Source organism: Phyllostomus discolor, chromosome 2 (genome assembly GCF_004126475.2).
Source record: "Phyllostomus discolor isolate MPI-MPIP mPhyDis1 chromosome 2, mPhyDis1.pri.v3, whole genome shotgun sequence".
In the NCBI taxonomy this organism is placed as follows: domain Eukaryota; kingdom Metazoa; phylum Chordata; class Mammalia; order Chiroptera; family Phyllostomidae; genus Phyllostomus; species Phyllostomus discolor.
Genome location: NC_040904.2, coordinates 203,101,360 through 203,115,540, shown reverse-complemented (window position 1 = coordinate 203,115,540; position 14,181 = coordinate 203,101,360). Strand labels below are relative to the sequence as shown.

Genomic DNA, 14,181 nt, shown 5'->3' with positions numbered 1-14,181 from the left:
CCAGAGAGACTTAAGCACATGAGGGTTTATGTTCCTCACCTAGCAAGATGTTTCCTGAGTAGTTGGTTCAGAGCTGCTGTGTCACTCCCATTGCCGTCAGGGACTTAGGGTCCTCCTGTGTTCTTGGTCTGCCCTCTTAGCATCTGCCAGGCTGCTGAGCCACAACGCCAGGGCACCGTGGCCACCCTGCGCAAGGATACTTTCTGTGTGCTTATACAGGTCGACCCTCCGCTCTTCAACCTGTTCAGTGCCTTGAGAGGCTGACCTAAGTGGATTATATCACTCAAGCTTTCTTGCCCTTTGATCCCCATTAGGTTTTGGCCAATGGGAGGCCCTGCCAAGAAGAGATTGTAAGGTTGGGGGAATTAGCCCTCTAGTCCCTTTTAGGTGGGTCAGCACAGGCTGCTCCTGCTGGGCTGCCCTGCTCATACAGCTACCCTCTCCCAGTCCTGCTAACTACTTCCTGCCTGTGCCCTTTAGGGCCAGAGGCAGTGTGATAGCTTCCTACAACTTCTAATCCCAAGCTATTGCACATCTCTTAACCATGTTTCTGTACGCTGCCTACGCCTTTTCAAATGGCCTTTTTCCAAAGTCTCCACCGTTAGCCGATTGGATTAAGCCATCTGTGCCCTGCCAGGAGCCTGACTGACTCAGCGCTGCAGTCCCCTCGCCCAGCCGCTGTGACCATATGCAGCGGCCCAGCGTGGATCTTTATTCTCAGAGCTGCAAAATGCTACTCCGCCTCCAGGCATCCAAGTTGGATTTCAGACAGGAAGCAAGGGCAAACGGCACCAAACAGCTCTTTGCCAGGAAAATGTAGCTTTCTAGGAAGTCGTAGACGGCCGACTCGGCTCACATGACACTCTACCATAGGATGTCTGAAAAGGTGAATATTTTTAACCGGGCACCTTGCTGCCCCAAAAGATAGTGTTTCCATTGGAACAGGGGAAGCAGAGAAGGTTATGAAGTACGCTGCCAGTAGTGTTTCCAACATCATGTAACTCACATGGACTTTTTTTGTTGTAGTTGTTACAAATGCCCTACTGTTACATTTCCTTTTCCTAGTTCATACGTTGGGCTTCTCCAGGAAACAATAATAATAATCTCCCTGTATTGAGCCCTTCCTGAGTTTTACAAGCATGATGCCCTTTAGCCCTGGCAAGGGTCCTATGAGACTTCCCCACTTTACAGATGAGGAAACCGAAATGAGATTTTAGTAACGTGTCAGTATAAGGGTTGAGCTAACAGCTGGGTCTGTCTGTCTCCAGAGTCCATGCTGGTAGCCACTGCACTTATATCCTGTGTCTCCTTCTGTTCTCCCCATTTCTTCCCCAGGGAAGAATATCTATATACAATGTGAAAATCTAGGTCACGGATAATAAGCGCCTTGCATCCTCAGCATGTGGCCCAGCAGAAATAAAGAAGAAAGATCGTAGAATTGGTGTTGGAGACAAAGAGCAATGACCAGAGAGATTTGGGTCCACGTAGCTGGTACTATGAATAGCAAGCAGGGTCTCTGAAAGCCACGTAATTACTATTTCAATTCTGAGTGCCCCCTTGGGTGCTCTGGTTGTCCTGCTCTCCGAACCTACGTGTTCACCAGCTCTCACACTGCATCTGGCGTTCTGCTCGGTGGATGAGAGAAACAAAGGAAGAGAAAGCAGGACCTTTGGAGAAAACTGGGGTGGGCTTGAGTTCGCCTGGAGCGTTTGCGACCACAATGGCTTGGGACGTGTGTGAGGGACTGTCCTGCTGCTCCTGGCTGCACGTGATTCTGGAAGCACAGGAGCAAGCCCCAGGCTCACGTGGGTGCAGTGAGGATGGAACAAGAGAACTTACTTAGAGCATAGTGCTCTGTGCTGCCACTAACCCTTCTGACTCCCCACAAGGACCAATGAATAAAAGTGCTTCTGCCAGAAAGAGAGATAAATATCTCACAACCACGTCTGTTAGCGAAAACATTCCCTGGAGTTGTGGTTTGAAACCTTGCTGGGAGTCAAGAGAGAAGAGGAGTAACAATGTCAAGTCAGCTCCGGAGGAAGATGACCGACATACTTGCAGGATTGGGTGCGGACTGGGGGATAGGAGTGTGTAAGGGAACAGCGCCAGGGCGGCCGATCATTCTATACAAGCAGTGACTTGATACCGGGGGATGACCAGGGGAAGAATGCAATAACTGTGGATGCAGTGCAACCCTCGACTTGCTGCCAGAAATCCTAGGATCTGAAATTTGTCTCAAGTAAGAAACCGTTGAGAAATGCTGAGTAGGCATTCCAGTCCTGGCTTCCTCACTAAATTTGCTTTGGAAACTTGGACTCGAACTTGCTCAGAGCCTCAGTTTGCTCATCTGCAAATTAGGGCAGACCACAGCTGCTCCACTTACTCGACAGGAATGTTGTGAGAGTAAAATAAAATAGGAGATATGGAGCATTTCGTCCATGGTCGAAGTTCTGTACAGATGAAAGATACTCAGGATGTTCCCACGCTTCAAGGTCAAGTCTGAAAAAACAAACCCACTGAATCCCTTTCCTTACAATTACTTTTGTAATTGCATTCAGTACAGTAGCCACTAGCCGCATCGAGCAGCCACTAGCCACACTTGAAAGGAGACTAGTGCAACTGAGAAACTGCATTTCACATTTTACTTAGTTTCAGTTTAAATTGAAAAACCAATACTCCATTTGCTACTGGAAAGCTTGTAAGTATGATTGGAACAACCTGGGGATGTATTTTTTAAGCTGTACATTTTAGGAGCTCTAAATACATATCAATTACTTCTGATGAAATTTAGTTTTTAAATTGAGGTGTGCTGCAAGTGTAAAATGCATACCAGCTTTCAAAGACTTATTACCCAAAAAATGTAAACTGCATGGTTTGTGATATTTATATTGATTACATAGTAAAGTAATGATATTTTGTATATATTGGATTAGATAAAATATATCATTAAAATTAATTTTACCTCTGTAAATTTCCTAAAGTGACTACTAGAAAATTTAAAATTACCATCTAGCTTGCATCATATTTCTTTCTGGCAACGTCACTCTAGAAGGAAGCAATGAGTGGAGGGGTCCTCATTTCCTTGCAGGAACTAGGGAGAAAGGCCATTGCAGGAATAAGTTCCACCATCCCAGTGGGGGGAGGGTTGGTTCCTCACCTGATTCCTTTCCACATTCAGGCACAAAGCATGCCTTCTTGAAAGTTCTGTCGCTTATCATTGCCTTGGTAGAATGACCATAGTTAGCTGGGCTTTGATTTGGGGACAACAGCATTTAATCGATTTCAGGAGACGCTAGTGTCTATAAAGATATTCTTAAGTACACTATAAACTGTATTTTCCACTTCTGATGGAAAGTTTACCTTAGACCCCAACATGTGGTAGAAATTTACCCTCCAAGCCTTTGCTTTTCCTCAGTGTCTAATCTTTTCCTCCAGAGCAGCCCTGTTTTCAAAATGACTTGCACGCAGACTCCTGGACTAGAATGCCAGAGGAAGTCAGGCTCGTCCCCTCTGGCCTGCCCAGCACATCTGGAAGTGGTTTCAGGGGCCGCCAGCGCAACGCCTGGATTCCCAGCTGCTGCGTCCAGGAGTGGAAGAAACCCGAGCTGCTCCAGAGTCAACGAAAGCAAAGGGTGTTGCAAGTCTGGGGTGAATACTCTCTTGGAAACGTAATAGTGGCCTTGGGCTCTCCAGCCCTTTGGGTTTTCCAATGGGATCCTAGGAGCAGCAGCAGCGGCAGCAGCAGCAACAGCAGCAGTGGTAGCAGTGGCAGCAGTGGCAGCGGCGGCAGCAGCGGCAGCGGCGGCAGCAGCCTGGGGAGTCACTGTTTGCTCGGCCCTGCAGCTCCCCTGGACGGAGGAGCCCAAAGCCTGCCCTCGCCAGTCCCCAGGTAAACAGACTTACAAGCAGCGTGGCAGCCTTTCCATTTTACCCTGTACCAGTCCTTTATTTTGCTATAGATGCAAGCAAGTAAACAGGAGGGAGACTGGCCCACACGAACTTTGTCTTCAGGAGCCCCAGCCAATGTGTGTGGCATTCCAGTGATTTTTTTGTGTTTTTTGTTTTGGCTTGTTTTGAGGGTTTTTTTTGCCATTTGCTATGGTAGCAAATCCAGGATACTCGCTGTGCAAGTTGGTGAACAAGTCTCCATCCTGGACTGCTTTTCCAGACTTGGGTGGATCCCCACCCACCCCAAATGGTGTGATTTCCTATTTGCACCATATTTTAAACATGGACATCTGCGGTCAGCTAGGACCCAGATAAATGCTACTCTAGCATTTAATGCAGGTATGTGTCCGAGCCACAAAAGATTTGATGGATCCGTGATTCATGTTTTCAGGATCTGTCCCAGGAAGCTGCTCTGATTTCCCCAACCCCCTCTTCCCCACCCCACTCCCCGCAAAAAGAACTGGCCGTTGTGGAAATGTAAATGAAGCTCATTGGAACTACATACGGAGTTATGAACGGAGGCAAGAGCTTAGTCATAGTGTTCAGGTTGAAAATGGTTTTTAACATTCAAAAAATGTCTTCTGTTCACTTTATGAGCAAGTGTAATAATATATTGGGTAAGCCTGACATGTAAGTGACGATATAACAAGGTATATGTAATGTAAGAGGAAAGAGAGAAAGAGAGAGACAGCTGTGAAGAAAACAGGACGATGTCTGAACACCTGGCTGTTCTGGGGAAGGAGGGAGATCAGCACTGTGGCCCTATGGCCCCGTGCAGCTAAATATCCAAAGCGACATTGGTTGGCGTGTTTTGTCCTTTTCCCCAAACGTCCTGTTGTTGCGTTTCTATGCTGTATCCTTTTTCGTGTTACATAATGAAATTCCAGCCCTCCGTCTAATGCGGTTAGCAGTGTGGTGCAGCGCTGGGAACATGGGCTCAGGGTCAGACTCCCAGAGTCGAATCCACGCACCGCCACTTACAAGCTTTGACGCCAGGGGAGCTAACTCGTCTGTGACTCTATTTCTTCATCTGTAAAATGGGAATTAGGTGATATCATGTGTCTCAAGGATCTGCAGAGTCGCGGCGCCGCAGGGAAGGTTCGTGTCTCTGCTGGTGCTGTTGGTGCTGCTGGTGCTGCTGGTGCTGCTGGTGCTGCTGCTGATAGAGATGAGAGCCAGCGACCACACATCCTGCAGTGGGCAGCAGCCCTGCTACTGACACATCCTCCTCTCCGGGAGTCAGGCTCCTTGTACCCCCACGTGTCTCTCGAGGGCTTGCTGTCTTTCTTCCCCCCTTCAAACACCTCTTTGCTTTTTTTCCCCACTCTGGCGTATTTCTTCTCTGTTTTCCCTCTTTCCTTGCTGAGAGTAAGTCATGCTCCTGAAGCCAGAGTTCTCATGGCTTTCATGTCTAGTCCCCAGAGAGCGTGGTTCTAAAGACTTCTTTTGGTTCAGCATTTACCAAGGAACGTTCTGAAGAAGCTGGTCTCACGGGGGGGGACATGAGCTTTGTGAGCCCTCCCAGGCATCTCATGGTATCATGGCATTTCAAACGTCCTGATAAGTCCTGCAGTAGAGGAATCTGCTTGAAGTAGTTTAACACCGTGGTTCCCAGTTGACCGCTGAATTATTTTATCACATAACCTTGATGAACGTTTCTTGGCGCACACTCTGCCATGTCCTTTCCTGACCACATCTGTTTTTATTTTCGTTCCTCTTATGGACACCCTCCGTCATATCTCCCCTGGTGAATACCCAAGGACACATCTTGTTCTTTCTTTCCTTGTCAAGGACTTAAGGTTCATTGCACGCGCCATATTGATATGTAGAAAATCTGACCAAAGAGATAAAGTGGGAATTGGCAAACTCCCTGCAAAGGGCCTGAGTTTGCAGACCATGCGGCCTCCGTTGGAACTACTCAGATCTGCTGTTACAGTGTGCAAACAGACACAGTGTCAGTGGGGAGGGGGGAGGGAGGAACGGGGGGAAAAGGTACAGGGAAGAAGAAGCACAATTGGTAGGCATGAAATAGATGGGGAGAGGTCCAAAAGGGTGTAGGAAACAGAGAACTCGAAGAACTTCTATGTACAACCCATGGACATGAACTAAGAGGGGGAATGCTGGGGGGTTGGGGGGTGCAGGGCCGAGGGAGGATAAGGGGGGGGAAATTGGGAAACCTGTAATAGCATAATCAATAAAATATACTTAAAAATAAAATAAAATAAAATGATAAAATAAAATAAAATAAAAGTCAAGGAATAAGTCCAGCTATGTTCCAATTAAACTTTATTTACAAAAACCAGTGATGGACAGGATTTGGCCCAGGGGCCATAGTTTGTTGGTATCTGATCTCAAACCACTTTATGACCGAAGCCTCAGTCCCACACCGGAGAAGGCAGGACGGGCTCCCCACGTGCTGAAGGCTCCCTCGCCTGGCTGCACCTGTCCTGCATATTTTGGTGGATCTTGAGTAAACCTTTCGTGCTACGGCAAAAAGTAAAAATGCCAGGGTGGTTTTTTTTTTAGAGGCCCAGTTCCTGAATCCTGATTTTCTTCCTTCTTTCTCTTTCTTCAGGCAAACCCATACTCTTGTCCCGTTCATGAGTCTGTGGCTTCCCCGGTTTAAGATGAAGCGCTCTACTAAGTGGGTCTTGTGCATGTGCAAACATAAGGGGACCGGTCTTGCGGAGTTAAGTTAAATCACAGAGCTTGTCAGTTGCTTGACGCATAATGGTAACTCTCAGCACTGGAAAGCGGCTGGCTTGTAGGAGCTATTAAGGCGGTGACGAATGTGAACTCAGACACAGACTGCCTACCTGTGAATCCTGGCTCTGCCACTCATTAGTTATGTCACCCTTGGCAAGTATCTGAACCTTTCTTAACTTTAGTTCCCTCGTTGGGGAATTGGGGCTAATTACCTTATAGGCGTGTTGTGTGAATCGAATGAAGGAAGTGTTTGTAATGGTGTGAGAACCACGGCTGGCACATAAAAACTGCTATGTGAATGTTACCTATTACTATAGGTTATCTGATTTAACCTGCAGAACAGTCCCGTTTTAGAGAGTGGGTTTTGTGAATCACCCAAGACTGCACAGCTAAGAAATGGGGCCGAACCAAGACTCAAAGGCAGCTCTGTCTAATGACAAAGCCTGTGATATTTCCACTCAGGTGCATGGCCTGCCGGATTTGGGTCATTCAACAATACCTTTTGAAATCTCCTCTGTTAGGCTCCCTTTTGATTCCCAGATCCTTTTTAATTCCTCCCTACCTGAACCCATGGCAGCCATGATTAATCCATCACAGGATTTTTTTTTTTAACTTACCGAGTCTGGGGATAGCCTCAGAGCCCATGTCAACTGAACAATGCTCAAAGTCCTACCTGATCAAAGTTGGCCTATAGGATAAAACCGATTAGGAGCTCTGATTCTGAAACACTTTTCTGAAGAGTCCTTCTCATTTTTGCCTTTTCTTCTAGGAAAGAGCTAATCCCCTTAGCCACTGCCAGGCCTTGAAACATTCTTTCTAGGTTTTATCATAAGCCCAAACTCTTCGTTACCTGGTAAAATAGCTCCACATGCGAGGCCTTTAAGGGTGTCTTTTTAGACCTCATGGCCTCTTCTCAGGTCCAGGCAAATTTTCTAAGCTCTTCTTTTCTTCCCAGTCCCAGGCACTAGGACCTTGGCCTTCTTTCTTCCTCTCTTTGAGGCTGCCACCATCCCATGCCTTGTCTAGGGAGACCTTCTGTCCAACACGGGCTGCCCGGTGGCTCCCAGCCCCATCCTTCTTGCTGTCTTGAAAACAAGCCTGCAGGCTCTTGAATGCTCAAGGCCAGACTACTTATCACTCCAGGGAAACCACAGCATGGAAGTCGCTCGGCCTAGCCAAGCTCACAAAGGTTTAGGGCACATGGTTCTGGGGCTCCTTGTTGTGAGGGTAAGAGGAAGCCTGATAAGAACACGAGAGCCCTCGGCTCTTATTCCTGGAATAAGACCATCAACGGTGCCCTTCTTTCAGCTTCCATCCTTCGTGAAGTTGTTGAAGAATAGAACAAGGGCCTCTTTCCCTCTCTTCCCCTTTCCTGTTTCTCACTCATTTATTTCTCACACAGTTTTTTTTAAAAGGTTTTATTTATTTATTTTTAGAGAGGGAAGGGAGAGAGAAAGAGAGAGAGAGAGAGAAACATCAATGTGCGGTTGCTGGGGGCCGTGGCCTGCAACCCAGGCATGTGCCCTGACTGGGAATCGAACCTGCAATGCCTTGGTTCGAAGCCTGCGCTCAATCCACTGAGCTACGCCAGCCAGGGTCACACAGTTTTTGAAGCACACAGAGGCAAGAGAAGCATAGACTTGGGTGTGGAGGACAGTGGAGGGCTGGGGACTAACCTTCCAGCAGTTCAGCCTGGACAGCAGTTGCGGCATGGGGACCTGTAGGCACCTTGAGTTCCAACCTTAACCTTTTGGGAGTGGGTTTCCAGTGTGGGGCTTTAAACAGGGAAGGGACACTCAGAGTTGTTGTTTTTTTTTAAATCAGTCAGTAGAATTCTGCAAGACAACTGGCTTGTCTTCAAAAAAGTGAGGTCATGAAAAATACAAAGGCAGTGTGGGTGGGGCGGGACTGATGCAGAGTAAAAGGAACTAAAGATACGGCAACCAAATTATAGAAGACAATATTGGAACAAAGGGGGATGTTGAATAACATCTGCTCATCAGATGTTATTAAGTTCATGTTGTTTTCCCTACGTATGATAATGGCATTGTGGTTACATGGGAGAATACCCTTGTTCTTAAGAGATGCATGCTGAAGTTTTAGGAGCTGAAGTGGCATGGTGTCATGATTCCTATGGATGCATGGAGGGGAGGAGGAAGGAAATAAAGCAAATCCAGCAACGTGCTAGCAATTGATGGGCCTGGTGCAAGGCATATGCGAATTCAATCTCTCAGCTTTTTGGTAGACTTGAAATGTTTCGAGTGATAAGAAGAAAAGGAAAATTGAACAAAAAAATTAAGGGTACTCGAACTGCTGTATGTTTCAAATGAATTTAATATAATTATCAAACAACAAAAATAGTCACCATTGCCACAGTTGTATTACTGTCAGATTGAGGAAGGGAAGCGAGCAGAATCCTAGGGGCGGGGGGGCCAGGTGGGAAGATGTTGCAGAGCCAGCGAATGGGAGAAATGAGGCAGCGAGTGCGTGAAATGAGGCGGGACATGGGTTTAAGGAAGACTTAGGGGCTGGAAGTGTAGGAGTCAGTGATGGCTGAGTGAGGGGTTAGGAGGGAGAAGTTGCAGGGCATGCTCCGAGAACACCGGAGGAGGAATGAACGCAGGAGGTTCGCGGTGCTTGTGCAACATCCTAGAGGAGAGAGTCCTGTGTGCATCCCTTCAGCCTGTTAGTATTTTTGAGGGGTTGTATATATTGCCAGGCACTTGTGCTGGAGGATGCACCAAACAGACAAAATTCCCTGACTTCATGGAGCCTGTAGTCCATCATTGGGAGGGCAGACAATACCCAGTAATGAACCAGGGAGTGTGTGGGATGGTGGTGATTGCTGGGAAGTAACAAATGCATTGTTGGGATCAGGGGCTTTTGACTAAGAGTCTGAGGGAATGAAGGAGCCAGCGATGTGGATATCTGGGAGCGGCGTTCCAGCGTTTCAGGTGGAAGGAGCAGCAAGTGTCAAGGCTCTGAGGCAGGAGAGGGTCTGGCAAGGAGGCCAGGGTGATCACGGGAGATTTTGTAGGACAGTGTAAGGACTCTGGCTTTTACTCTGAGAGAGGCAGGGAAGCCTTGGTGTGGAGTCCTGCAGACCTTTACAGGAAGTATGTAAAGGAGGAGAGAGCGGGCAGGGGGTCCACCCCTCCCACGCACCCGGGCTCTCCCCGCACAGGGATAAGTCCTAGGGCACATTTCCTCCTGCGCAGGAGCCGTGTTAACCCAGAAGATCCTCTCTCCGATCTTCTCTGCCCCAGATGTTCCTGCTTCTCTGGCCCCAGTTCTCTGCCTCTTATTCTATGCATTCTTATTCTTTTTTATCTTCAGCTGAGTACATGCGTATTGATTTTACAGAGAGGGAAAGGGAGGGAGAGAGAGTGAGGGAAAGAGAGAAAGAAACATTGACATGAACATGGATGTGAAAAAGAAACAGCAGTCGGTTGCCTCTTGTTCGAGACCCATCCAGGGACCTGAACTGGCAACTGAGGCATGTGCCCTGACCAGGGATCAAACCCGTAACCTTCCAGTCTGCAGGACAATGCCCAACCAACTGAGCCACACCAGCTAGGGCCTCTACACATTCTTAAGACGTCCCACAGCCCTTCTTTCCTGCTCTTGGCCTTGACTTCCTCCATAACTTTTCTACCTCCTATAATTCTGATCCTTCTTCCGAGTCCACATGACCTAGGAGCTGCAAACATTCCTTGAGCACCTACTTAATCTATGGAAATGCTTTTTCTTTAACTTTTTAAAAAGATTTTATTTATTTATTTTTAGAGAGGGAAGGGAGGGAGAAAGAAGAAAGAGAGAGAGAGAGAGAGAAACATCAATGTGCAGTTGCTGGGGGCTGTGGCTTGCAACCCAGGAATGTACCCTGGCTGGGAATCGAACCTGTGATGCTTTGGTTCGCAGTCCGTGCTCAATCCACTGAGCTACACCAGCCAGGGCTTTTGTCGGCCAGTACCAGAGACACCAATTTACAGCAGTTTAAGCAGAAAGCGCTACTGTCCTAGGTGAGATGAAATTGTGAAGAAGGAGAGAAGGAAGCCAGTCAGGATGCCGAATCTTTGTCCAACTTCATTTATTTTTAAATTAAATACACCAGGCGTTCTTTTTATAGCCCATACTCCTCAAGGACTTCACTTTGCCTTGTATTCTGAAAGAGGCTTGGGTTTCCTGCTTCAGGAATTTCCCTCCTTGACTCACCACCGCTGCACCTTGCCATTAACTGTGCCATCATCAGCTTCCAGAAGCCTGTTTTATCTTCAGGTGATTTTGGAGTTGGAAACAGGCTGGACTGGGCCCGCCTTCTCAGATGTGTCAACACTTAACAATTATTTCCCGGATTCTAACATGATCTCAGTAGTTAGAGTAACAACCGAGCACTCAGAGCGAGCAGACCGACCTTGCCTGTGAGCTGCAAAATTTTATGAACACCCAGTGACATCTGGAACCTGGAGCTCAACTGACCAGGTAGCCAAAATGGTCCTTTACGAGCACCAGCACCTGTGGTTAAAGGACACAGGCTTTGAAGTCAGAGAGCCCTTCATTTCAAATCCCTGCTCTGCCATGTACTAGCTGTGTGATTTTGAGCCAGGGCCACAACTGAACCTCTCTGAGCCACAGTTTCCTCCTTTGAAACATGGAAATAGTAATATATCCACCTGAAAGGTGTTATAAGAATTAAAGGAGATAATGTGCCTAAATGGTCAGTATAGAGCTGGGTGCAAGTGAAACTTTCAACACACAGTGGTAGCTACTCTAGTATTATTATCTAGCCACTGCCAGCTTCTCCCGCTATGGGCACACCATTCTGGCCACAGGGAGTGTGTTTGTAAGGATTCTTGTTTTCAAGACACCGAACCTCATTTCAAAGCAGTTTAAGAAAAAGGAGGAATGTATTGGCTTGGCTAACTGGGAGGAACTGGCATCAGGGACTCAGAGCTGGGATCCCTCTGGTTTTCCCTCCTCACTCCCTCTCCTGAGACTGGATGGCCTTCTTTCATGGAGTGTGTGTGTGGGTGGGTGGGGGGAATGGGTGTCCTGTGGCCAAAGAACATTCTAGGCTTATATTGTCTCAAAAAGTTAGCTGAATGGGTATCATTTAAAATTATAAATGGATACAAAGTACCCGAAACCGATCTCAGAAGAATCCTAAGTGAAGTGCTCTTCTGGCTCGATTCTTTCTCACGTGCAAGCAGGGAAGAGGACAAGGGTCACCGCAACTGTGCCTGACACTCTGGGTATCCAGTCTCTGTCCCAGGAAATAAAAGGGACATTGTAGCTAGTTGTTTATAGTGCGTGAAAGACTTGAATCAGCCCTGGCTGGCGTAGCTCAGTGGATTGAGCGCGGGCTGCCAACCAAAGTGTCGCAGGTTCGATTCCCAGTCAGGGCACATGCCTGGGTTGCAGGCCATGACCCTCAGCAACCGCACATTGATGTTTCTCTCCCTCTCTCTCTCTCTCTCTCTCTCTCTCCCTTCCCTTCCTCTCTAAAAATAAATAAAAATAAAACCTTAAGCTAAGCCCTGGCTGGCGTAGCTCAGTGGATGGAGCGCGGGCTGGGAACCAAAGTGTCCCAGGTTCGACTCCCAGCCAGGGTACATTCCTGGGTTGCAGGCCATAACTCCCAGCAACCGCACATTGATGTTTCTCTCTCTCTCTCTCTCTCTCTCTCTCTCCCTCCCTTCCCTCTCTAAAAAAAAATAAAATAAATAAAATATTTAAAGACAAACAAACAAACAAACAAACAAACCTTAAAAAAAAGACTGGAATGAAATCCCTGTTGAAGAGTTTCCCCTAGATCGCTTCCCACAGGTTCTCACAGCACTGGTTCATGAAGGAACTCTGTGGCACTGTGGCATCCGCCTGTCTTGATTGCCGGGTCCAGCAGGCTGTCTCCGTCTGTCACGGTGCTAATTTCTAAAGGGTATCATTCCCTGTTTGCTGACTGCTGCCTCCAGTCAAATGTCAAGGTCAGAAGTTCCTCTGAAGGGCCATAATTAAGAAGAATCGGCTTAATTGGAAATAAACTTTGAGCTTTCAAGACAAATTGTTGTTTATAGAAAATTAACTTTTTTTTTCGAACATAAAAGAAGTCAGTTTCCAGCTCCTGGGGTGCTTGGCAAAATGCCACAAAGAAGTGAATGAACATATACATGTGACACGATTTGATTTTAGATTTATAGGCTAAAATGAATTTCATAATCTAAAATTCTTTTCTAGTGGTTAACTTCATTTTTTTCCTCTAAATTGCCCAGCTATTCCATGTTTCTCTTAATACCTGCTGCTTCTTCTAATGACTATGTAAGGTTGTAATTAGCATATAAGTAAATTGTGAACCGGGACACCAGGAAGCGGAGTTGTAACAGCTCCATTTTGAGAACAGTTTGGTAGCTCTCTAGATTTCAGAGCATAAATAAAATGCTCCAGAATAGTTTGAAAAGATAGTATTTGAATTTGGGGAAATATCTGGTTGGAACTTCTTCATGATGGATGAACCAGCCCCCTTTTCTGACTCCTTAAGCCTGGTGTGACTTTGATCCCATGGTGAAATCTTTATTTGATAATATAATTCACATTTAGCCACCGATGGCTATCCAGACCTAAAATCCTTTTTGTGGAAAGCATAGTAGAGCATCTAAAGCCTGGGTTGTTCCCTCTTTCCCTTCTTCGGGGCACATGTTATCCTCCAGATTCAAACTCCTTGACAGATCTCGAGCCTCCTTCTGGACGCCCTGAAATTGGGATGAAATATTAAAGAGAAAAATCAATTCAGTGGGAAGGACAGCCTTCATAATATGTGGTCCTGGAACAACTAGATATTTATATGCTAGAAACCAAACTTTAACCGATACCTCATGTCATCTACAAAAATTGACTTGAAATATAAATGTAAAATATGAAACCACAGAACTCTCAGAAGAAAATATAGAAGAAACTCATCATGACCTTGAGTTAGGCCAAAAGTGTTACATATGATACCAAATGCATGACTCACAAAGAAAAAAACTGACGAATTTGACCTCATCGGAATGAAAACTTCTCTGCACAATTTGTCATTAAAGACTCAAAAGATGAGTCATGGGCTAGGGTGCAGTATTTGTAAATCACATAGCCAAAAAAAAGGACCTGTATCTGGAATATGTCAAGAATTCCCAAAACTCAAAAATAAGAAAACAATGACTCAAAAAATAGGCAACACATTTTAACAGATACTTCCCCACCGCACTGTCAGGGTTCCCCAGAGAAACAGAGCCCATGGGATGTATACGCATGGACAAGAGAGTTGTTGTCAGGAACTGGCTCGTGTGGTTATGGAGGAGAACAGGACCCGGGCTCTGCAGGGAGAGTGGGCAGGCTGGAAGCTGGAGGGTGTAGTTCCAGCTGGAGTCTGAGGGCCTGAGGATGAGGCAGAGCTGTGGTCTGATGATCCAGGCTGATGGCTGCTGGGCTAGCGACCCAAGACAAGTACACACGTTAATCTGAGTCTGAAGACAAGAAAAAGACAGTGTCCCA

The 14,181-nt window shown here is 46.7% G+C and overlaps 1 protein-coding gene across 2 annotated transcripts in view; it reads left to right on the top strand.

Moving 5' to 3' along the window:
• The first annotated feature begins 3,751 nt into the window (after window positions 1-3,751).
• Window positions 3,752-14,181, top strand: part of GLT8D2 (glycosyltransferase 8 domain containing 2) — a 32,366-nt gene continuing 21,936 nt past the window's right edge. The window contains exon 1 of one of the 2 annotated variants that reach the window (XM_036019506.1): window positions 3,752-3,889. The gene's annotated coding sequence lies outside the window, so the exon portion shown is untranslated. The remainder of the gene's footprint in view (window positions 3,890-14,181) is intronic. The other variant, XM_028532675.2, reaches the window with a different exon arrangement.